The sequence below is a fragment of the Jaculus jaculus genome, chromosome X (assembly GCF_020740685.1).
Source record: "Jaculus jaculus isolate mJacJac1 chromosome X, mJacJac1.mat.Y.cur, whole genome shotgun sequence".
Taxonomy (NCBI): domain Eukaryota; kingdom Metazoa; phylum Chordata; class Mammalia; order Rodentia; family Dipodidae; genus Jaculus; species Jaculus jaculus.
The window spans coordinates 13231705-13257240 of NC_059125.1; the positions used below are offsets into that span (position 1 = coordinate 13231705).

At 38.5% G+C, this 25536-nt stretch overlaps 1 protein-coding gene across 6 annotated transcripts in view; it reads right to left on the reverse strand.

The window, feature by feature from the left end:
- Positions 1–25536, reverse strand: part of Frmpd4 (FERM and PDZ domain containing 4) — a 680790-nt gene that overhangs the window by 54246 nt on the left and 601008 nt on the right. The window lies entirely within an intron of this gene.

The window sequence follows — 25536 nt, forward strand, 5'->3', positions numbered from 1 at the left end:
ACTTGAAAATATTCTATTAGTTCATAGAAAATGATTATCTTCTCAGGGAAAGCATCATGAAAGGAAAATGCTTTCAGAGAAGTTGCTTATGTAAAAACAGCATAGCAGCTAACATTGTGTCTTGCACCGCGTGGCCTAGTGAGCCCAATGCCCAGAACCCAGAGCTGATAAGTATTGCTGACAGGCACCAATTGGGAAATGCTGCTCACAATAGGGAACAATGGAATATAATGGGTTATTTAATTTCCTCTATGTAACTCAAACCTTTCAAATGACTCAAACCCTGGAGGAAAAATCCTATTAGAGGCTATAATATTTTCTTTCTCCCTTTCTTCATTCCTTTTGAATCATAAGTAAGTCAGTTGCCATTTTTCTGAAGAAGAGCTAACATTTTTTTCTACTTTAGGCTATAATGAATTACCTGCTTTTATGATTTATTGCTCAAATGAGGTAGGCAAAGGAGATATGTTGCAATTCAATTCCCTTGGGGAAACCACTGCAAATCGCGTTTCCCTCACTAATGAGTGTATGGCTTAGCCCATTCACCCTGGCTGGCTGCACCATGATCTGCTTACTGACTTCTTGTAGATGAATGTGGCCCTTGAGGTAGCAGTGGAGTGGGGGGTAAGGAATTAGTGATGCAGGGAAAGGAAGAGTAAAAGATACAGGACACTTAGGATGATGCTGTCAGCAGCCCAACAATTCCCATCATTTTTCAGTTGTCCAGGCTGGCAGAGTGCCCAGTAACTGTATTCAGTAAAGGAACAGTGTAATTAAGTGATGTTTCAGTGGGAAAGATAAAGATTGTGCATTTTTGGTGGTGTCAGGAGGAACAATCAGACAGCATTAAATCAAGTTCAGTACCAAAACCATATGACCCAGCTAGTCCGTTCTGGCTTTATTTCACAAAGGAATTCTGCCACTTGCACTAAAGGAATTGTGGATTATGATGTTCCCCACAGCATGATGTTGGGGTGTGTGAAGCACTGGAGGAACCCTGGGTGTCCATGGATAGCAAATACTAGACAAACATGCAGAGAGCCACACAAGCAGAAAGAAAGCACTGTAGCGTTGTTCTCATTCCTCAGTAAATAAGAATTCAGCAGATAAATATGATATAGCTAATAGACCAAAGTATTTGTGAGGGCTAGAGAGATTGCTTAGCGGTTAAGGCATTTGCCTGCAAAGCCTAAGGACCCTAGTTCAATTCTCCACCTCCCACGTAAACCAGATGCACATGGTGGTGCATATTTTTGGAGTTCGTTTGCAGTGGCTAGAGGCTCTGGTGCACCCAGTCTCTCTCTCTCTCCCTCTCTCTTTCTCTAATAAATTAATAAAATAATAGATAAAGAAAAACAAATTGGTGAGTGTGGCAGCCATATTAGGAAATATGTTCAACCTGCCTGGATCAGTCTGTACCAACTTTTTTCCAGAGTCCTTAGGAGTAGGTAGTGGCGTCTGGGAGTCCCACCTCTGGGACTGGTTCATTGTATTTGAATGTTGAAAAAAGCCAATCAGATTTCTTTTCTTCAGAATCTGAAGGAGGTGACACAGAGATTACGAGCTAGGAAAGAGAGAGAGAGTGCCAAAAGTCCTTGAAAAATGCTGTCTTCTTTATTTCCAAGAGTTGGTAGCTCACTGTTACATCAGAAATAAAATAATTGATGTAAATGTGTCTGCACGTTATCTATCATCATTCCGGGGAAGAGTACTGACTTCTGTTTCTCTTATCTATAAGTACTTGATCATCACCTGACAGACAAGAAAAATTCATTCTGCTGTGCTTTGGATCACTTAGAATTCTTAACACAATCTCAGGGAGAAAAATAAAATGCCATACCCATACATGTTTCTATGGCACAGTACACCAAGATGAATTCAGACAGTTTTGACAGGGCCCCATGCCAGCAGATGCCATTCATATCCACAGGTAAAAGAAGGGTGCTCTGAGACATTTGCAAGAGGTATTGAAGACCAGATTTTGGAGTTTTAACCCCTTACTCTCCTTGAGATCTGCTTCATGGCTTAAAACCCCTCAAAGGGAAATTGGGAGAGGGTAGCAGAAGCAGCACACACCCAAAGCAGAGGCTACATCCCCACTGAGGCACATCAAAAGAGTGTGGCTTCTGGGCAAGGCATGGAAGGCACAGTGGAAATTTTGACTTCAGATCATTACACAAAGGCCTTTTGATTACTCGATCAACTGAGCTGTTTCCAGGCCTTAGCAGACAGATGCAGAAGCCAAGGACATGTGGGACATAGCCAACTCATAGGTTCTGCCTGACTCAAGAAGGCTGTAATTGAAACCACTGAACATAGAAATCTTCCAGGAATCCACAGAATCACCCTGAGGAAGACTCAACCATCATTTTCTTCCATGGATAGAAGACATCAAAACTAGATTATACTAGTGCCAATCAAGTGAGCATAGTCTTTCATTTTAGCTCACTAACCTGGGCAGCCCCACTACAACCTGTAAATAGCTAAAGCTAGAAAAGAACATTAGCCTACACTGATGATGCTCCCTGACCCACAACAGGCTTCCCGGGTCTGAAATAGGAGTAACAATCTTGTGATAAGTTTGTGATATGACAAATCAACATTCTAATTACATATTATGACAATGTGATCACAATTGTGTGCGTAACTGGAGAATTTTTCATTTAGAAGTTCTTCCTGAAATTTTCTTGGGAGCTAGAACTGGCTGTGAGAAGCCATTAAGATTGAAAAATAGAAGAAGGGAAAATGGTTGACTTATGATTACACCTTCTGAGACCTGCTTCCACACTTCTTCCAGATATCTTTATATTTATTCAGTCATTCATAGAGCATTTTCTTTGAATTTAAACATGTTTTGGGGTGTTCAAGGTAGGTTCTCGCTCTATTCCAGGCTGAACTGGAATTCACTTTGTAGTCTCAGGGTGGCCTGGAACTCATGGCGATCCTTCTACCTCTGTATGCTGAGTGCTGGAAGTGAAGGTATGTGCCACCATGCCAGGCTTCAAATAATTCTTGATTAAAAAGATTTGAACCCTGAGGAGAAGCACTAAAAATAGGAGCACATTAATGATGGCTAAAAATAAGAGTAGATCATAAAATGATGGACAGACTGGGCAAGAAGGAGATGGGCCATAGACTGTCAGGCACGGCTGTTTTTCTCTCTGTGTTTAGTCATACCATATTTATTGGTTCACTCAGGAAAAGAGAGCTGTTATTCATAGTTCTAGTGCAGATAAATGTGATACAGCTCATAGACCAAATAATTTGTGAGGGCTAGAGAGATCTATTCTACTAATCTACTAGTAGCTATTCTGCTACTAGTAGATTATCTCAGAACAGATGACCCCTAGGAAAGGACTCTTGTTACTTACTCATTGTAAATGCCAGTAAGTATAGGCATTGTTTTAGCTTCTTACTTGTTGCTGTAACAAATTATGATAAACTTAGTGGATTAACAAAACACTAACCAGGCTGCAGAGATGGATCAGTGTTTAAAGATGCTTGCTTGAAAAGCCTGACAGCCTAGGGTCAATTCCGCAGTACTAGGGAAACCAGATACACAAAGTGGCACATACATCTGGAGTACATTTGAAGCAGCAAGAAAGCATGGCACTCACTCCTACTCACACACACACACACACATCCACACACACATCCTCTCTTTCTTAAATAAATAAATAAAATATTCTAAATACCCACAAATCTATCTTAGACCTGTGGAGGTCAGAATTCTGAACAGGGTTTCATTGGGCAAAATCAATAAATCCACTGGGCTGCATTCATTCCAGAGACTTTTGTCTTTTTGTGTGATGTGTGCATGTGCATATTCACATGTGGGTGTACATGTACACATACACACATGTGAATGTGGAGGCCAGAGAACAGCCTCAGGTATTATTTTCAGGAGCACTTTCCACCTCTTCTATATACAGGGTCTTTCATTGGTTTGAAGCTCATCTATTAGGCCAAAGTAGCCATCCAGAAAGACCTAGGGGGTATTCCTATCTCCACCTCCCCAGTGCTAGGATCACAGGAGTTTGCCACCATTCCAGCATTTTTAGGTGGGTCCTGAATGTCATACTCAGGTCTTTATGATTTCAAGGCAAGTACTTTACCACTGAGTCATGTCCTCAGATCCATGAAGCCTTTTGTTGACTGTTAGTGTCTGTCTGAGTTCCTTAGTAGATGTGTTCCACCCTCACAGACAGTAGACTCAGTAGACTAGCATCTTCAAATAACTCCTGACACTCTTGTCTTTCTTGTTCATTGATAAAGAACCTTGTGACTACATGGGTCTAAATGATGACTCCCATAATTGTCTTAAACTCATCAGCAGTCATAGATGGCAGATGAGGAGGAGGACATTGTAACTGCCACAGATGCCAACTTTATTACTGAGTGTGACACGACAAATTATCTCAAAGTAAGTAATTTCAAACAATACCCACTTATTATCTCAATTTATGTGGGTCAGAAATACAACAGTGGCTTTGCTTAGTCATCCTTTTCAAGTTCTCCCATGATACTAGGGCTGGGGTTTCACCTGGGCTCTTGACTGTGAAACATCCCCTTCCAAGCTCACCCCATGATTTTTTGGTTAATTTCCTTTTTAATTGGATGGAGGACCTTTTTTACTTGATAGTTTGCTTAGGACCACTCTCTGTTCCTTGCCATGTGAGTCTATCTGACAGGGTCATTTGCTTCATCAAAGCTGGCAAAAGAGTGCATGATCTGAGTTACAATCTTATAAAATAGAATTGTGGAAATGCCATCACCTTTAACATGTTATGTCATCTGAAAGCAAGTCACAGTCTCAGCCAAACTAAAACAGAGAAGTATACAAAGCTGTGAATCTGACAAAGGAGTCTGGATCTGTCTTATACTCTGCCTGTCATGCTAACAGAGAGAGATTGTAACTAAGTAATCTAAAAGCATCTCAAGAACTGGGCTTGATGGTGCACACCTGTAATCCCAGCATTTGGGAAGTTAAGGTCAGAGGATCACTGTGTGTTTGAGGCCAGCCTGGGGTCACAGAGTGAGTTCCAGGTTGGATTGGGCTAGAGTGAGACCCTACCTTGAGAAAACATCAACAACAAATCCTTAGGGCTGAAGAGATGGTTCATCAGTACAAGGTTCTTGCTTGCAAAGCCTTTCAGCATGGGGTCAATTACCCACATAATGCCAGATGCATAAAGTTATGGGCACATGCATCTGGAGTTCATTTTCAAAGGCAACAGGCCCTGCCATGAGTGTTTACTCTCTCTTTCTCTCTCACATAGACACATAAAAATATTTTTAAGAATAAATCAAAGTATCTCAAAAGTAGTTTATCTGTAACTTCATCTTATACAATTTTTTTCTGCCAACAGGTAAAAGCATTGCCTAGTACACCTTATTCATTTTAAACTGGGAGGCATTTATCAAGATATACCTATTATATCTAAAGTCTTTGTATCTATTATAATGCTCCACAAATTGCCTGAAACATAACCCAGGCTGATTTTACTTTTACATTGAAAAATGAAGTTATCTGAATCAAGACTAAATATTCCAAAATTATATTTGTCATCAAGTCTGGGGACGTACTTTCCCTCATTTAGTCATTATTTAATTATCATTGTCCAACTGAGAAAATTTAACTCCACCATGTTTTACATCCCTTAGAATTCTTAATCCTAAGATCCTAGAAGGAAGAAAACAGACTTAAGTCATTTTAAAATAACTTCAACAGAAAGATAAAATCAGGACTAGAAGATGCTATACTCATGCAAGCAGATAACTTCTTTTTAGGAAGGTTCAAAATAGCTATAGGCTTAAAAAAATCCAGGCAGAAGCATATTTAGAGAAGTATTTCATAATAACTTCCAAGTAAATTTTCTACTTTTTTTGTTTTTGGTTTTACAAGGTGGGGTTTCAGTCTAGCCCAAGCTGACCTGGAATTCACTATGTAGTCTCAAGGTGGCCTTGAACTCACGGCGATCCTCCTGCCTCTGCCTCCCGAATGCTGGGGTTAAAGGCATGCACCACCATGCCTGGCTAAATTTTCTACATTTGATGAAAGGAGTAACTCCAAATTTCAGCACTAGTTTTTAAAATGAGTTTATTTAAAAAAAAATAATCCCCAAATTGTCTGGCTTACCTGCAGGGTACATTATAGTCTAACCTAACCTAGACTATCATTGCAAAACTTACCTTAACTTCCTTTTTTTTTTTAAATCTCTCATCACCTTTTAATGGTGTTTTGCTAGGGCATCTTTAGGATACTCAGCATGAGTGGGTTCAGGGCATGGTTAGGTATCATATTCCTTGCATAGTTTCACTGGATACAGTTCATTGATACAAGCAAGCCACATGAAGAACCTCAGATTACAATGAGATACAGTTTTCTGTGTTAAATCAAAACCAGCCCCCCAAACCTGGGAATTGAGACTAGCTCCTAGAGCAGCCATGCCAGTGATCTATAACTGTAACCCTAAAATCACTTTTCACAGTGAAGGAAGACTGGGGCCCTCATTTACGTAAAACATCATAGTTTGGCACTTTTCTTGAGCTGTCTGTCTTTCCAATTTTATAGTCATACCATTTTAGTTCTTCATTATGTAATCATATGAGCATGTGTGGTCATATATTTTCCTTCTAGACCAACTAATTAGTTCCCTTGATATAACTTGGGCAGTAGTATAAATTTAACTGTTATAAAAGTACTGAGGTTTCCTCAGAAATTGGAGTAATGCAACAAAATAAAAATCAAATAACAGAAACATGCAGGAAGATATTATGTGCCAAAAGGCAAGAGTCTTATTTTAAAACCATTAAATCAAAACAAGTAAACTATAGGGCTTTAAAGTAGAAATTATCAATCTGTGGAGGCTGAAAGGTTAGGACATAATGAAGAGGAAATTTGAGACTACAAATGAAAATATTTTCTAAACTATAGAACTGCATTCTAAAAGCATTCAAAAGTTTGGTATGCAATGTTCTTTGGAAAGCAATGTGGTAAAGCACAGGGAAGGAGTCTTTGAACTCACCCTAAGGTAAGTACACATGCAAATAACATGCTTTCTTCTCACCCTTTATATTTCTTCAAAAAGATTAGAAAAAGAAAAAAAAAAAACTTTTTCTGCAAACTAGTGCATACCTGTCACCTTTCAGCTAGTGGGCAGCCATTGTTGATGGAAATAAGAACCAACTAATAGCATTTATTTAATGACTGCTCAGAAGGGCCTGTACTCAATTCTAGGGTATTTTGTGATAGAACCATGTGCTTGCTTTCTATTTTCTCTCTTTATTTGACCTGGGAATGTGAAATAAATATGAACATTTTTCTGACCTGATAACCAGTCATAACATGGTACCAGCCTAGTCAATCACACACAGAGCTGGCGGAAGTAGTGTGACCCTCCAGTTTCAGAAAAGTCACCACAGGACTACATTTGGAATGGAGTTTAAGGCTCCATCTAGCTGACCTCTGCAGTGCTCATAATTGATCTAGTGGATAATTACAATATCAATTCAAGCAGGTACCAAAGCCGTTATTGGAAAGAATGGCAATACCCAGAAAATGACCAAGCATTTAGGAGAGGTCAGTCTGTGCTGGCTGTGATCCAGCCTGGGATTAGATGAAGCATTAATTCCTCCCATTGCTGCTGCAGCTGGCCTCTACATTGATATTGGAAAAGAAAAGCAATGGGATTATTTGTCATTCTCAGTGACGTTTAAGGGGAGGAATAAAAGACAAAATGAAGCCACCACAGTCATCAGGGCAATACATGAAGACAAAAGATGGATTAAAGTATCCTCCTGTGCAATGGAATGGGCATGATTTCTACCAATTTTACAGACAATATCTTACCACTTACATTGTGGAGTGAGTGGTCATACTATCAATGGAAAAAAAAAATTCCACCAGTTTCATAACTAAAGGAGGAAGTAAGTAGAAATATTTACTTTTCTTTTAAGCAAAATTGAAGCAAAAATCTTTATTAAACAATAGGTTGAGGAATTCATTCTGAAAAAGTAGGTAACTGTATTATTTATTTTGGCCAAGAGTGATACAAAGATTTCATATACAGGAAGCAATTAGTTACTCATTCTAGTATTCACATATTCCTGTAGTCTCTTCCCATGAATCATGACTTGCATTTGGCAAATACAGTCTTGTAGATATGACACTATATGACTTCTGGGCCTTGGGCAGGAGACTTTTAGAAATTTTGCAGTGTTCACATGACTATCTTGGAATGCTGAATGTGGGGGAAGCCAGTTGCTATGTACATATTCCAACAGCCCCATGAGCCCCATGCTATGAGGAAAGTAGCCATGTAAATCAGCGCAAAGGGAAGGAGAGATACCTGATAAGTCCCAACTAAGTCAGCACTCCAAGGCCAGGCAGCAACATGAGAGTGACAAGCCACTCAACTCATGGTTGTCAAGCCTTCAGATGGCTTGAGTGCCATTTAAGTACACATAAGAGACCCCATTGAGAACCATCAGAATGAGAATAACCAACCCACAGAACCAGGAGGGATAATAAATGACGTTATTAAGTCACTGTGTACATTTGGTAGACAGTAATAGATATTCATAAATCATTTTCTGTTCAGAATATGAAAACATTCATTTAAAGCCATAGGAATTCAAAGGGATGAAATGGTTGTAAAAGGAAACATGTCTCTATTACCAAGCAAGGAAAAATTTCTAAGCTAGTGGCTCCCTCATATATTGTAATTATGATCTACACCAGAACAAAACAAACAAACAAAACAAAACAAAACAAGCCAAATCACCAAACAGAACAACTGATATCATCTTATGTAAGCATGATGAAGTATAGACTATACTTTTTACTATGCTTTTATGGCTGTGAATAGGTTAGCACAATTATAGCATTAATTATGGACTTTTAGATGTTGGGTGGAAGGAAAAAAAAAAACGAAATTAGAGAAGTGGACAGGACTCAATTAGTATCTTGACCTGAAACAGCTTTACTACAAAGAATAATTTATAAGGCACATTTATACAACATTGGGGGTATATATCAGAATTATAAAAATAAACAAAGTATGCTAAAATTTTAAGTTTCAAACTAGGTGGCTTACCTACAATCAGTGCCTTTCAAAAAATCAAGAGAAACTCAATTTACTTGCAGTGTCTAATATACATTTTACTTGAAAATATTTTAGACAGTCATTTTCTTTGTGAAACATATTATGCTGTCAAGATTAATAATTATTAAAATTAACATTTAGATGAAATTATATACTTTTAAACCCTTTACTTTACTATATTTTTATTGTTTACTTACTTATTTGCAAGCAGGAATAGAGCAAGGAGAATGGGTGCACCAGGACCTCTAGACACTGTAAATGAACTCCAGATGCATGTGCCACTTTGTGCATCTGGCTTTACAGGGTATTGGTGTATCAAACCTGTGTCATTAGGCTTGGCAGACTAGTTTAGTACCTTAACTGCTGAGCTAACTCTCCAGCCCCTGTATTTTTAAACTCTTGAAATTAACTTTCATATTCAGGACACGGAATCTGGAAATTGCAGCTAAAATAGCTTTATTTGCATGTGATATCTGTTTTGTAGTTTGATCTGATGTTTTGTACATTACGTTGATATTTCTGCAGAATGAACATTGTCTTTGGCCTTTGAACTACTTCAATAAATGAAAATGGGACTTATTCTTAAGATTTTTTTTTAAAGAGAACAAAGGTTATTGAGGTCAAAGTTAAATTATCCACATGTATAGCACCAAATGGCTCTTATTCTGCTCTTTCCCTTAACACATATTTAGTGAATACTTCTTACCCCAGGTCAGGCTTTTGGGGAACAGCACGGATTCTGAATGGCAAATGACTTTACAGCACAGTGTGGGGAAAACATTTGGAAATGTCTGACCATATGCATAGTTGTCACAATTTGGAGGCCATTTGGGCTTCTAAACATCCTAAAGTCCCCACAACAAAATTTTAACATAAAATGCTAATAAGGCCCAAACTGGAAATCCCCAAACTATATCACAAATAAAACAGCACAGGGCAGATTTCACCTTCTATGGAGGTAAGACATTTAATGAGAAGTAAATGAAAAATATAGTGAGACGTCTTCTTTTTACCCATAGGGGACAGGGATATTATTGAACTCTATATACTACATGAGCATGAGTACTATGGTACCTTGGCAGTTGATCTGATAACCAAGAAAACTACTAAATGACTAATGGGGAAGGTGGCTTGTACAGTATACATATGAGGGTCAAAGAGATGATTCACATTCCACATGGGATGTGGGCAGAGCAGCTCAAGATTTTATCAAACTGCTTAGGACAGCACACAGTTTCACTCTTATAAATTGTTAATTTCTAGAATTTTACATGTAATAATTTTAGGACAAGGTTGAACACAGATACGTGAACATGTGGTGAACAAAATCAAGGATAAACACAGATACCTATAAACTATCTATAACACAGCACACTTGATGATATGAGGGAAGTCAAAGAAAAGATCTACTTCATTCCAAGGGAACAAAGCAAGGAAGTAAATATTTAACAAACCTGAACATGTTCATGTTCAGAGAGCAATATTCCAAAAATGGAGACTGCTGGGAGGCTATTGTCTACAAGAAAATCTTATCAACTTGAACTTCCTACTTGAAAATGTGGGATTTACCTGTCTTAAAGATTTATTTGGAGACCAATGCCACTTTTAAAACAGAATACATTTTTGTATATTAATTATATAATTATTATTTTTTTTTTGCTCACTTTTTTCCTGGAAGCTAAGAATGATTTTTGTCTTTGACATTTTGGGAAAATTGTAATGTTAATTGGGCAAAAGTCCCTACAACTGATAAAAACGTAAATATTTCTGTAAGGTTGACTTGTATAAAAATGATGATGTGGAAAAATGAGGCATTTGTGAGTGTTGGGTTTTAGGCTATTGTACCAGTTTGAACCTTTAGGAGGTAGAGGCTGGCTGGAGAAAGTGGGTTTATGAGAGCAGTCCTTGAGGTTTTGTAGTCTAGCTTCACTTCATATTCACTCAGTCTGTTTCCTGACAGTGTATGCAATGTGACTAGTCAGGATTCCATGTTTGTTGCCATGCCTTCCTTACAATGTATCTTCATAACTATGAGCTAAAAGAAACCCTTCACTCCCTTAAACTTCTTCTTATCAGTTATTTTCTCACAGCAATAAGCAAAGTAACCAATACCTATAAGTAACTTCCAAATCATGAAGCCAAAGACCCCTTAGAAGGCCTTGTAAATGAATCTTGACTCTTAATAGCCCTTCTCATAAACAAGGTTGGAAGGAACTAGCAGGGATAAACTAAAACCACACAAAAAATACTTAAAAAATTACAGTGGATTGCTTCCAGAAAGGCTTTGCCATGGATAAAGATATATGCCAGGTGAAACTAGATCACCTTATTGTGTGACCATAGCTTAGAATATGCAATGGAGAAAAATGGAGTGGTTACTAAGAAAGAATCAGTAAGCTCCTTTTATTTTTTATTTTTTTTTCATTTTTATTTATTTATTTGAGAGTGACAGAGAGAGAAAGAGACAGAGAGAGAGAGAGAGAGAGAGAGAGAGAGAGAGAGAGAGAGAGAGAGAGAGGGAGAATGGGTGCGCCAGGGCTTCCAGCCACTGCTAAAGAACTCTAGACGTGTGTGCCCCCTGTGCATCTGGCTAACGTGGGTCCTGGAGAATTGAGCCTTGAACCAGGGTCCTTAGGCTTTACAGGCAAGCGCGTAACCGCTAAGCCATCTCTCCAGCCCAATAAGCTCCTTTTATAAAGAGAAATAGAGTGTATTAGAATTTACATCAACTTTACAAACATTTCCCAAACATTGGCATTATTTTCCTAGTTAACTCCATTCCTTCCTACCTCTTTGCAAGTTCCCCATACTGGTTTCAGGTCCCTAAACAAAAGAAGTGACTGAAAAGAGGCTGGCTCTGTTTAGCATATTTTTGCAACAGTTCTGATGTTTATTCAAAGAAGACTCATTCCTAGCCCTTTTTACATTCTTCATCACTAGAGAGTAACTTCATTTTAGTTAAAAAAAAAATACATGCGTGTGGGTGCACATCTATGTGTGTATGTGTGTGGAGGTTTAAGGTTAATGGTACGTGTATTTTCCAATTTCTCTTCATCTAAATTTTTGAGAGAGGGACTCTCACTGAATCTGGAGCTCACCAATTCAGCTAGACTAGCTAACCAGCAAGCCCTAGGGACCCTCCTGTCTCTGCCTCTCCAGCACTGAGAATCAAGGCATGTGTGACCACAACCAGCTTATTGTGTGAGTGCTGGGGATTTGAACTCAAATTGTCATGGAAATGTGACAATTACTTTATTAAGGAGCCATCTTCTTATTCTTCAAGTGTGAATTTAAATGCTAAAAATTATGTTCTTCTTCTTCCACGGGCTTTCCTGTTTTCACAATCTGAGCACAGTTTTTTTTTTTTTTTCATAAAGCCCAGTTTGATAATTCATCTTTTGTTTTTTATTTAGATGTTTTTAATATTTACTTTTATTTATTTATTTGCAAGAGAGAATGGGCACACCAGGGCCTCTAGCCACTGCAAAGGCACTCCAAGATACATGTGCCCCTTGTGTATCTGGCTTGCATGGGTCCTAGGTACTTTGTCTTCACAGGCAAATGCCTTAACCACTAAGCCATCTGTTCAGCCCTTTTTTAAAAGACTCTCTTGCCCTGGAACTCAAGGCCTTCCTACTGCTTCAGTTTCCTAAGTGCTGGAATTATAGGTATATGCCACCATCCTGGCCAAATCCAGATTTTTGATTCTATCATGCAAGGATTTTTCCCTTCCACAACACAAGAAACATTAGACTTTGTGCCAATGTAACTGGAAAAAAAAATACAGGTCTTCAGGGTTCATGGGCTTTCACACAAGTTATGAATACAACTATGTAATGTAATAATGAACAGAGAAGGACAAACATTTTACCATGTTGCAGTTTCCCTAACAAGCAAAGGGAGTTTGTAAGGGTTTTATTTTTGGAGAGCAAAGTTTATTTAAGAATTTCTAATGAGGTGACGTCTATCTAATGGCTCCAGGTTTCTTTTGAGTGATCAAGATGTCCTGTTAATTGAGTGTCCAATAATTCAAAACTCTTAGAATAATGTATATTTAGAAAACCACACAACTTTGAAGAGTGCAGCTTATTAAATTCTATAAATGAAACATCCTTGAGGTAGGGGCCTACAACAATGGCTCCAAACAATCCTACCTCATGTTGAGACTGTACATATTCCCCTTGTTTTGAGTGAAAAAAAGAGAATAGTTTCTGATTTTTTTTTTTTTAACAAACAATATGGCATAGGGTACAGGATGTCACATTCAAGGTTAAGTCATAAAAAAAAAAAATCTATGGATTCCTACTATGTGACTACTCCTTCTTCTACTCTTGCTCATTTACTCATACAGGAAGCAAATATCATGTTGTGAGCTGTCTCTTTTTAGGATGACATGGCCAGAGACCAAGGAAGGCCCTGGACAACAGTCCTTAAAAAAATCAAGATCCTAGTTCCAAGCCTACAAGAAACAATCCTGTGTGCAGGGAATCCTCTGCACACACGCAGGTGTTTAGAACTAATTTCCTTCCCAGTTGAGGCTCAGTTGAAACCACAGCCCTTGCTAACACATTGATCACAGTATTGTAAGAGATCTTGAGGTATAGGTACCCAGGTAAAGTCTGCTCAGTTTTCTGAGCCACAGGAAATGACAGATGACTGAAAGGTGCTAAAAAAGGATGTAAATATGTCCTGTTGAACACTCTCAAGCTTAGTGCAAACAATGTGAAAATTACTGGGAGCCATGAAGCTCTAATATTTAGTTAATAATAGTCCATGCTTGCCATACAGACTTGGAAAAGTAAAAGGATAATTCACACTGTTTTAGACTGGCCAGTGCCCTAACCACTAAAGCCATCTCTCCAGCCCCAGCATGGGATTTTTATGGTACCAGTAATACTTCCAAGTTAATGGGTGTTGCTAATATTTAGAAGGAGCTTTTAATTTTCCTAAACACTCATATTTGTATCACCCTATAGCTATAATTATTTAGAGTACCATGAACTCAGAGGTGATGCTAAGGACTTTGTCCAAAGCTCCCTAGTTACTAAGTTATTAAGGGATAGAGTTTTGACTTCTAGCTCATGACCTCCTAATATTCTACAATATACTTGAGATTCACAAAATGATGTGCATATGTTAATTTATGTGTGCATGCATAGACATATAGATTGGTGCATCTGGGAGTGAAAATGCATTCATATTTTTCTATATATACTCATGTATTTATTGGATGTAATTTTCCATTCTTTTCTTCCTTTTTTCACTATGGAGGTCAACCTCCTTTCATCATGGCTAACAAATAAAAATGCCACTTACTAGTATGATGTATCTTAATCAAGTGCAAATTGAAATGGAAGATAGGAGGGAAACTTAGGCAAAAGTGATTTCCATTAACCAGAAAAGTCACTGCAAGTTTACAGAATATAGAAAGGAATAAGGAAGACTATTTATATTGTCTCCTCTCTACAACAGAATTAATTTGCTATTTGACTTGGGAACAAATGACATCAGCAAATTCGGATTCTTCCTTCCTTCCTTCCTTCTTCCCTCCTTCCATCCCTCTTTCCCTCCCTTTTCTTTCCTTTTTGTGTGATCCGGGAAAAGAATGAGCATAGATTAAAATAATGGCTTTCAAATTGTATTCCATGTAACTCTCTGATACAGGATAACATGTCAGAGAGCGGAGCCCTGGATATCCCTGTGGACATTTAGACTGACCACACCACTGATAATGTACACTGAGATTGTGGGTTACAATTCTGCTGAAATATCTGAAACAGACAGATTCATAGAGAGAAACTAGATTAGAGATTACTAAGTACTTGGAAGAGGAGGGAAAGAAGAATCATTGTTTAATAGAAACAGAGTTTCTGTAAGGAGTAATGAAGAAATTATAGAAATAGTGGTAATGGTTGCATAATACTGTGAATATAATTAATGTACTTGAATTATAAGCTTTTAAATAGCTTAAATGGAAATGCTACATAGCATACATACTTTCCACAATGAACAAAGTTCTTTAAGCTATTAAGATGTTGCCATTATTTGTTATGAGAAAACATCTGGCTGCAATTTGGGGAAGAAAGTAACTGGAGGGAGGTACAAAAGATTCAACATCTGTCCTGTTGAATAAAATCTGTCTCTGAAAAATTTAGTAGGGGGCAAGGGCGGGACTGATTGCTGAGGTAATTAAATTAAAAAAAATGAAATGATTGGCAAGTGGCTCATTCCCATGGGAGGCCTTGACATGAGGAATGGGACATGACTATAGGAATTCAGTGAGCTGGAAACATTTCTGAGATGTTAAAAATTTTGAAGCCAATACAAATTTGGAGCCTGAACGATGAGAAGAGATTAGAAAGACACAGGTAATGTCATCTGCCAAGCTGAAGCACTTAGAAAGAATAATTCATATCCCAAGTCATTTTTTTAAATCACATTCTTATGCAATTCAAATCAATTTGCCTTGACAGTTGCTCTCCATTTCTCTTTTAGTTTGGAAGATATTTGTGTTTGATTTTGTTCTCTTTCAGCATTAACTTCACCTTCTGTTCTTGCCATCCTGAAGGCACTCACCGTACAGAAATTTAATTTATTTTTAAATGATAAAATTAAGGAGAGGGCCAGAAACTGTAATGAAATACATGTTAAAATCACAAATAGATGAAGGCAATTGAAGTGTTTTTTTTTTTGTACTTATGCTGAGGGGCTAAAATTGTTCAAGAAATGAGGTGTTAGCTAAAAGTCTCAGCAGTAAGAGATTTGACTGCAAAAATGGAAATAATAATAATAAAAATGGTAATAATAACAGGGCTGTTCAGAGGATTGTTGTAAGAACAAATTATAGATGGTTGAACTGCTTTTTAGTATATTGGAAAGAAGGTATTATATAAATTCCACTTCTTTTTCTTTTCATTATTTTTCCTTGAAGAGTGCCAAAAAAATTCTTTGTGGGTGGGTATGGATAAGAGCAAGAAATGAAGGAGGAGAGAAATAATTCAAGGAAGCAAGGAATAGCTAAAGTTAAGTGTTTCTTGGCAAGGGCAGAGGCTTTAATAAGCTTCATCTGCTTCTGTAAACTTTGGCTACTGAAATTCATAGCCATGAAGGAGGTGGAGTGATTGTGAGGATGACCTCTGCTCTCATTCTTGTCCAGCAGGTTTCTAGAGTCTATGTTTGTGTTATTGATAGAACCCTGCCCTTCTTGGTGAGGTGGATACTGCCATCATTTTCATCATCGTGTTGTTCAACTTTAGCATGCACAGAGAATATTCTACCAAAGAAATTATAAATGCCTGGTTCCCAGGCAGGCACTGATGCTGCAGGCTCAAAGGGAATAGGCATGCAAATGACCATATGTGCGACTGTTCTTTTAAACTGAGCATTACACAAGGTAGGTTGACTGTCAGTCACTTGCAATTTATAATGAGTGACATGAAATTCCTATTTTTGGTACTATAAATAAGTGCCCAAGTGAGACATGACAAGAAATGTATGTCTTTTGTGATAACATATGCATTGTTTTTAGATTCATTCATTTAGGGTTGGAAATATAACTCAATTTGTAGACTGTTTATATAGCATACATAAGGTCCTGGGTTTGATCCCTAGGACCACATACACCAAGAGTGGTGGTGCATACCTATGATCCCAGGACTTGAAACTCAGGGAGTGGACGCAGGAGGATAAGAGTTCAAAGTCATCTTTAGCTTGATACCAGCCTGGGCTAGAGACTCAATATCTATACCTGGGAAACTAAAATTTTACCAAGAAATTGCAAACTCCCTCCTAAGTTCTGTCACTTCCATCCATCTAGAAATGAGTCAGTCACTTCCTTTCTCAAAATACTTAATTATTTCTAATGTTTCATTGATTCCAATTGACTCTCTTAATGTTTCTCTCCCAATAGGAGACACTCTCATTGGGAATTCAGTCATCAAATAGGTAACAAACCCCTACTAAGCATCAGACTGTTCTAGAATCTGTGGATACACAAATTAACATGACAGACACGAACCTTTCCTACCCGAGACTCAGGTGTTGGAGCAGAGGATCTCCTATATGGCTAGGAGGACCTCTTGTTTCCCCTATCTGGAGTCTCACCTTGAAGATATAGAAAGTGGAACAGACCTCAGATTGCATAGGTTTCTCCTGGATACTCAAAGTTGCCTACCCTTCCAGTTGAGATCCCTACATCATTTAAAGATTTTTTTTTTGTCCAAAGCTGTTTCTATGTTTTGGATATAATATATCAACCCAATTTCATGTGCTAGAAGCTTGTTTTCTGGTGTGGTAGAATGGAGGTGCTGGGGAACTAGAGGAAGGTAATTAGGTCATGGGGATTTAGCTTCATGCACATGACTAGGCTTTCCTTCTTTTTCTCCACCATATTGTAACTTATCCAGGGAGGCCCTTGCCAAGATGCCAGTGCCATACTGCCTAGACCTTCCAATCACAGGAATTGTGAGTCAGCTAAATGTTATTTCTCTATAAAGTATACAGCCTCAGATTCTTTGTTATAGCAGCACAAAATGAAGTAGAATAGTCCTTTTACTAAAATATTTTGCTAGATTTTTTTTTCCCAGCAAATGTTCCTCAGAACACTGTGCAGGAATAGTTTCTTTAAGTTTTCCCAGATTTTTCCAGAGAGAGAGAGAGAGAGAGAGAGAGAGAGAGAGAGAAGAGAAGAGGAGAGGAGAGGAGAGGAGAGGAGAGGAGAGGAGAGGAGAGGAGAGGAGAGGAGAGGAGAGGAGAGGAGAGGAGAGAAGAGAATCAGGAAGAGATTAAGTTGCTTGCACCATTTTGTTTTAAAAATATTTTATTTATTTATTTACAAGCAGAGAGGGAGGGGGGAGAGACAGGGAGAGGGAGAGAAAGGGGAAAGAGAGAGGGGAAAGAGAGAATGGGTGTGTCAGGGCCTCTAGCTACTGCAAAGAAACTCCAGATGCATGCACTACTATGTTTATCTAGATTTACATGCATACTCATAAATCAAACCTGGATCATCAGGCTTTGCAGGCAAGTATCTTAAGTGCTGAGCCATTTCTCTAGCCTGTTTGCATCATTTTTCATCAGAAGACTACCATGTACAAGATTTTGATGCAGGAATGAAAGATGGTCAGTATCAACATGTGGAAAACCAAAAATATTCTCAAACTAAAAGTAAAAGCAATCATTTATATCATTTTTTTTTTTTGGTAAGGTAGCACTGTGGAAAGTTCTGTATACCCAATATTTCTCATGTATTTTCCCAAGTAGTCTAGGAATTTGTTATTAAAACTTTCATTTAGAGATAAAAATGTGAAGGCTGTGAAAATTAAAATACTTTAAAACCAAGATGTCAGAAATATAAAACATACCAACCTCATTTATCAATTTGTCCACTTCTTCTGTGATAGAACCCTTAAATATGACACTGTCACAGGCTCAATCATAGGATGGTATCTGAATTAGGCATGGTAGGATTAAGTAGGACAACATATGAGAGATATTCCATATATATCCCTCAATAATGGCTTCATAAATGGTGGTATTTCATTCTGTTGCTATTAAACCCTTACTAATTATTAGTAATTACTAATACTAATTCCTGTCCTCAAATCCCCACAGGAGAGAATCCCAGAATACATAGAGGAGACTTTGTCCCAATGATGGATTTGGTTCATTTTGTTGCTAAATAAAAATCAGCTTTTCTCTTCCCTCCTATGCATGTTGCACATTCTCAGAGTGTCTGTCTAAACTCACCATCCTTGAGGTTCCCAGAATAATTTCTGAGGAAGCTGAGATGACTCTATAGATTGACTGCTCTCAGCCATGACTCAGAGAACTCTGAGGTGCCACACTTTGCAGAGCAGGTTTCTAAAGTAAGATCTTGACACTAGTCCAGGTTGGCAGTGCCACCTCCCAGGATAGAATTCTGTCTCACAAGTCTGACAGTCACTTTCTCTCAGGCCTTGTCAACTCATGTAACACAGTCTAATACCCAGGGTCTGTACCTTCATCCCACAGGCCTACATGGGAATGTTGAGAGCCATCTGGGTTGCAGTTGTCAAAGCTATACCAACTTCCAGTTATTAGTATTTATTATCTACTGCACCAGTCTGCATCAGGCTGCTTGACTCTCATCATTTCTAATGTTGACAATCATTCTGCAAGGCAGGTTTTGTTATTTTCACTAAATATTTGAGGTAATGGGCACTCTTCAAGGCCATACAGCACATTTGAGGTAGAGCCAGGAGTTTAACCCAGGCCATATACACTAATTGTTTGCAACCTGTCCATCACAAAGTCATTGTCAGTATTTAACATGCCCAAATTCCCAGATTTCATCCTTCTTGTGTTCTTTGGATTGTACACCAAAAATACATATTGTGTTTGTCTTTATAAATTCCAAAGTATGTTTACATGTTGTTTCTTTTGATCTTTTTCAGTTATTTTCCTTTTCAGTGGCAATGAAAGATAAGTGTGTTAGTTATTTCCCTTGCCATTATGGCCAAATACTGAACCAGAAACAACGTAAGGAAGGAACAGTTTAGTTTGGAGGCATGGCAGGTGGAGCACAAAGGATCTGTAGCCAGGAAGCTAAGAGTCAATACTGCTACTCTCTCAACTCTCTATTCTTTTTACAATCAAGGACCCTAGCCATCCCCATGGGATATTGCCACCCACAGTTACAGTGGATTTTCCCATCACAACCTAAACTAAATACTCATTCACAGACCCATAATTAGAGATTCGTTGTCAGGGTAATCATAGATCCTGTCAAGTTAACAATGAAGATTAACTATCATAGGACCTATTACTTTTTCAATTTGGTAGTTGATTTAACTGAGGCACAGACAGGTTAAATAATTTGCCCATTTTTCCTAGCCAGGAAGTTTTGGCAGTTGCAATGCAAAGCTATTATAGATGATCTGGAAACAATATAAAATGGTGATGTTAATCTTGATGGATAAGGGAGAACATACTTCATCCTTAGCTGGTGGAATTTTGGGAGGTGGAGCCACGATGAAGGAGGGGCGGACCTGGACCTTTATTAAGCCAGCCCTGCTGGGTGTTCACTAGACAGCTAACTCCCAACTAATATTTGAGCCAGTTTTCTACTGTTGGTACACTTTCCTTCCTTGATGAAACTTCCACATGAAGCTGTAAGCTAAAAATAAAGCCTTTCCTTCTGTTAAAAAAAAAGATTGCCTTTGAGCTGGCTCATGATAGATGAGTAAGACTTTGCCAAGGAAAGTAGTTTTCTGGAGTGGTGAAGGTGAAAATGGGATGGCAGATAGGAATACATAGGGCCTATGTTGTGGTTTGAATGTGAAATATCCATATTGGCTTGTGTGCCTGGACACTGGTACCCAACTGCTCTTTCTATCTGGGAAGGTTGCGTAATCATTAGGAGGTGGAGCCTTGCTAGAGGAAGTGTGTCATAGAGGGTGGGCCTTGAGGTTTTATAGCCTGGCTCCACTGCCTGTTTGCCCTCTGCTTCCAGGCTATGCCTGTGATTTGCCCAGTCAGAGTCCTGTTATTGCCACCATGTTTTTCCTACCATAATGAAATGCATTCCAGTGAAACTTTGAGTCAGAATCAATTCCTTCTTTAAGTTGCTTCTGGTCACCTATTTATCACAGCAATGGGTAAAGTAACTAATTCATTCTGATTAAGGAGAAGTATATTTTCTTTTTTAAAGGGCATATTTATATTTATTTATTTCAGAGGGAGAGACAGAGAGGCAGATAGAACAGGTTCACCAGCACCTGCAGCCACTGCAAATGAACTCCAGGTGCATTCACCAACTTGTGTATCTGGCTTATATGGGTACTGGTGAATCGAACTGGATCTCTAGGCTTTGCAGGCAAGTACTTCAACTAATAATCCATCTCTGCAGCCTGGAAAAGCCTATTTCCAAGTGTAATGAGTACTCAAGTTTGGTGAGGAATGGCTCCTGAAAGAGAGTGTTTGTCAAGAAATCCTGGGAAGAGATAAGGAAGATCTGCTAATATATAGCTCTTCAGCAATAAAATTGTTACAAAGGGAGAGGACACTGCCAGGTATAATACACTACAGAAATTACTACAGTGCCTGAGGCATAGAGTGGAGTGACAGGTGAAACGTCGACTTCATGAGTCTAATTTTGCTTTAGTGCATGTAACATAGCAATACAGTGTCTATTGTTACTATTGGAATTTAGAAGAAACCTAGTGATTTGTTGAGAAGGAAGCTAGACACAAGAATAAGGATTTTCAAACCCACCATGATGTGACTGTCAATCATTTTTTTTTCACTTACCCCTTCATGTATTTATTATTTTTCATTCAATGAAAATTGTGGAAACTGCATTTATACTTGCCTGTAAGGATATGAAGAACATCACAGGTTCTTTGTCCTCATGAAGCCCATAGTTTAGACTGACAGGTAAACATAATCACAGTGAAGGTGTCATGTAGAAGCACACACAGGTACATGGGAGCATGGATGAAGAATGAGTCCACTCTTCTCAGGGCATAGGTAGTAGTGTTATACTCAGAAAAGCATTTCTAAGGTACTAGATTCTGGTGTTAAGGGATTAAGGAGTTTCTCATGTGGGCAAGGAAATGAAATGAATGTTTTTAAAGATAGCTTTTAATAAAATATTCATATTTATTTGAGAAAGAAAGAGAGAGAGAGAGAGAGAGAGAGAGAGAGAGAGAGAGAGAGGGAGAGAATGGGTACACCAGGGCCTCAAGCCACTGAAAATGAACTCCAGATGCATGTGCTACCCTACCTTGTACGTGTGACTTTACATGGGTCCTGGTGAATCAAACCTGGGTACTTTGACTTTGTAGACAAATACCTTAAGCACTAAGCCATCTCTTGAGCCCATGAAAGGATATTTTTAAAAATATTTTAATTACTTGAGAAAGAGTTACAGTAGGAGAAAGGGAAAGATAGAGAGAGAGGGATAGGGAGAGAGACAGAGAGACAGAGAGAGAAACATAGAGAATGTATGGGCAAACTAGGACCTCCTGCCACTGCAAACAAACCTCAGATACATGCCTCACTTTGGGAATCAAAATCAGTCCACCAGGCTTTGCAAGCAAGTGACTTTAACCTCTGATTTCTCCCAAGAAAGGAATTTTAAGCAGTAGGAATAGCAGTGCCAAAGAAAATAAGACAGGAGTTAACACAGTGCATTTTGGAGTACTGGTAATTGGTAACATTATCCCAGAAGATGGCTTGGTATGAAGATGATGAGACAATATGGTCCAGATCACAGAGGGATTTATTCTGGTGATGAATAGAGATGACAGTGCTGAAGAAGGTTCTTTTAAAACGTGTGTGTGTGTGTATGTGTGTGTGTGTGTGTGTGTGTGTGTGTGTGTTCACATGTGGAAATTAGAACACAATCTCAAGTTTCCAGGTTCAACCACTTTTCTTCAAATTTCATTATGTCACTTTTTCTTACTGCTGTTCATTTCTCAGGAATGCCATCAACCTTTGTTGAGATAGGTTCTCTTTTTCCTGGAGTACACAAGTTAGGATAGACTAGCTACTAGTGAGCTCCAGAAATCCCCCTGTCTTCATCTTCCTAGTGTAGGATTTAAAGGACCACACCATCATGCCTGGCATTTTTACATGGGCAATGGGGACTGAATTCAGGTACTTATGCTTTAAAAGCAAGCACTTTACAGCACTACATTATCTCCCCAAGCCTCTGAGGTGGTTTCTTTATCATAGATATGGTAAATTGCATTTTCAAGTTCACTCAGCCATCAGTATAGATAAATTGCAGGGGAATGGGAATACAAGTGACTTAGTGACCAACAGATGTCCATACCTCAGGTAAGGTGGAATGATCATGGAAAGTAAAGTTGTAGAAATGTTGATGAAAAAGATAGACATCTAGAAGAAAGGTTTAAGAGGACAAAGTACCAGAATGCAACCTGAGAAAGGCCTTGGGTCATTACATCTGTGACATCCAGGCTCTCGTGAATCTTGAATTGCAAAGATCAGATAGATAGTGATTCTCCTCCTTGACACCCAATGACCTAGAGGGGCAGACATAAAGGGAGTATTTCGGGGGTCTGTGCTTATGGTAAGTACTGGCAGGAGCAGAGGGAATGCAGGGGAGGGGTGACTTTAGTAAGTGAGACATGTAAAGGCTATGCATTGTAGGGCATGAACAGAGACTAAGAAACTGTTAAAAAAGAAGGTTCAAAAAGCTTAGAGGAGAGAGCTCAGATAAGAGGGAAATATGTATGCAGTGAGCCTATGTTGTTAGAGGAGGGTCTTTTCTGGGTGTCACAAAAGTTTAAAGATGTGGACATAGGAGTTCTTTCTTAAGATGGAATCATAGAGAAGGTAGTTAGAGTTATAAAGATGAATACACTGAGATGGTAAGTTCATTCGTTTGTGTATTTCAATCTTGATGTTCATCCAGAGTTCAATTCATGTGAGGAATGCTCCCATACTTGGAGAACTTACGATATTTTGGCCAGCATAAGTAATAAATAGTATAGCAAATTTTGGAATGGAATGAAAGAATAATGGTCTAAAAAACAATGAGAAGCCAGGAGAATGGCAAAATTACTTCTTGATCTTGTGGTTTAAGTGGCATAGGTATTTAACCTCCTTTCAACATAATAATTACAAGAGCCAGGCAGGTATCAGAATATGGTAATGAAATGGCATATTGAGATTACTTTATTTGTAGTAAGGTAAGGATTCCAGAGGTTGGGTAGAAATGCTTCAGAGGTATAGGAGACAATTAGGGTACCCTTCTTATTTCTAATTGTCTGAGAGCTCACTTTGCCTGTGAAAGCCCATCTTGACCAAACGTAGTACATTGGAAAAGGTATAGAAATGCTCCAAGAGTGACCTTTAATCAATGCCAGCCACACCTCAGCTGAATAACTGTGAGGAATATGTTCCCCAAGAGGATTAAGTTGAAGCTGTCCACAATGGTAAATGGTTTAAAAATTCACATTTTTTGGTCATTTTACTCTTTATCTCACTTGCCCATTCTCTGACTGGTGTCTCCTTCCAAATTAACTATATACAGAAAAATGCTTATCCTAAAACATTTTGTTTGGAAACCAAAATTATGATTGAGTAGCTACAGGGAAGATATTAAGTCATGGACAAAAATGTGCCAGATGTCACGTAGATGCAGGTATCAGAGGAAATCTTTGCACCCAGAACTCATATTTGGACTGGTCTTAAAGGGCGTATGGGTGAGAAGCATACTACTAAATAAAATAAGTGTAATGTTCTTGAGCCAAAAGTACTGGGTATGGAGGGCGGAGCTCTTCCAGGTATTCCTAAGGGTTAATGATAATAACTATAAAGTTTCAATCTATAGTTCTTGAAATTGGAATGATGTGGGGCTCAGTTGGGATTGAACTTGTGTTTGAATATTAAAAATAAGGGTAGAGTAAGTGGTCTCTTTCTCCAGCTGGTGAGTTTCGTATGCATATTAGGTGAGAGGGGAGAGACATTAACAGGGAGATATTATTTTGGTTGGTGGGAGGGTAGAAATAATGGTCTGGAAGAAGTTTCAATTCAAAGATGGCACATGCAACATGCAGACCCTCATAAATAGCTACAAGTTAGAATGTATTACCTTATCAGAAAGTAAAAACGAGGTTAAGGAAGAATAGGTATACAGTTCAAACATGGCATTTCTGAAATGACCCTGAAAATCTCAGAAAACCTAGTAACACCTCAATCTACTCTGAAAGCCAACAGGTTTTCAGTTAAGCACAGTAATATACTCTCTAAGGGAAGAAGGATGTGGTATTAATGCTACACTTCTTTTTTTTTATAATTTCCTTTTTTTTAAATTTATTTATTTGAGAGCGATAGACAGATAGAGGGAGAGAGAGAGAATGGGCGTGCCAGGGCTTCCAGCCACTGCAAACGAACTCCAGACGCGTGCACCCCCTTGTGCTTCTGGCTAACGTGGGACCTGGGGAACCGAGCCTCGAACAGGGGTCCTTAGGCTTCACAGGCAAGCGCTTAACCGCTAAGCCATCTCTCCAGCCCTGCTACACTTCTTTAATATGCCTTCCCTGTTTGAATTTTGCCTTGACCTAGGAAAACTACTTATAAATTGATCAATGGCTATCCTTCATCCATGGCAAGGAAGAGAGGAATCCTGTTTTCTGCTCTGTTGGGAAATACTACTTTGAAAGTGAACTTGGGCCACACTAACCTGCAACTGAATTCTGAGAATGTTCTGCTTTATACTTACAGAGTTTATAGTTTGCATTTGCACTGACTATATGAAATATAGAAGTGTTTCACTCCTAAAATCTATCCAGAAGCTGTGAAAAAGAATTACATAAAGATTACTTCTCAAAAATAGATATCCACTGGGGATAAAACAAAGATAAAACAAGTAAACCAAACACAACTGGATAAATAGCTTCCTTCCAATAGCACCCAAGAGTAT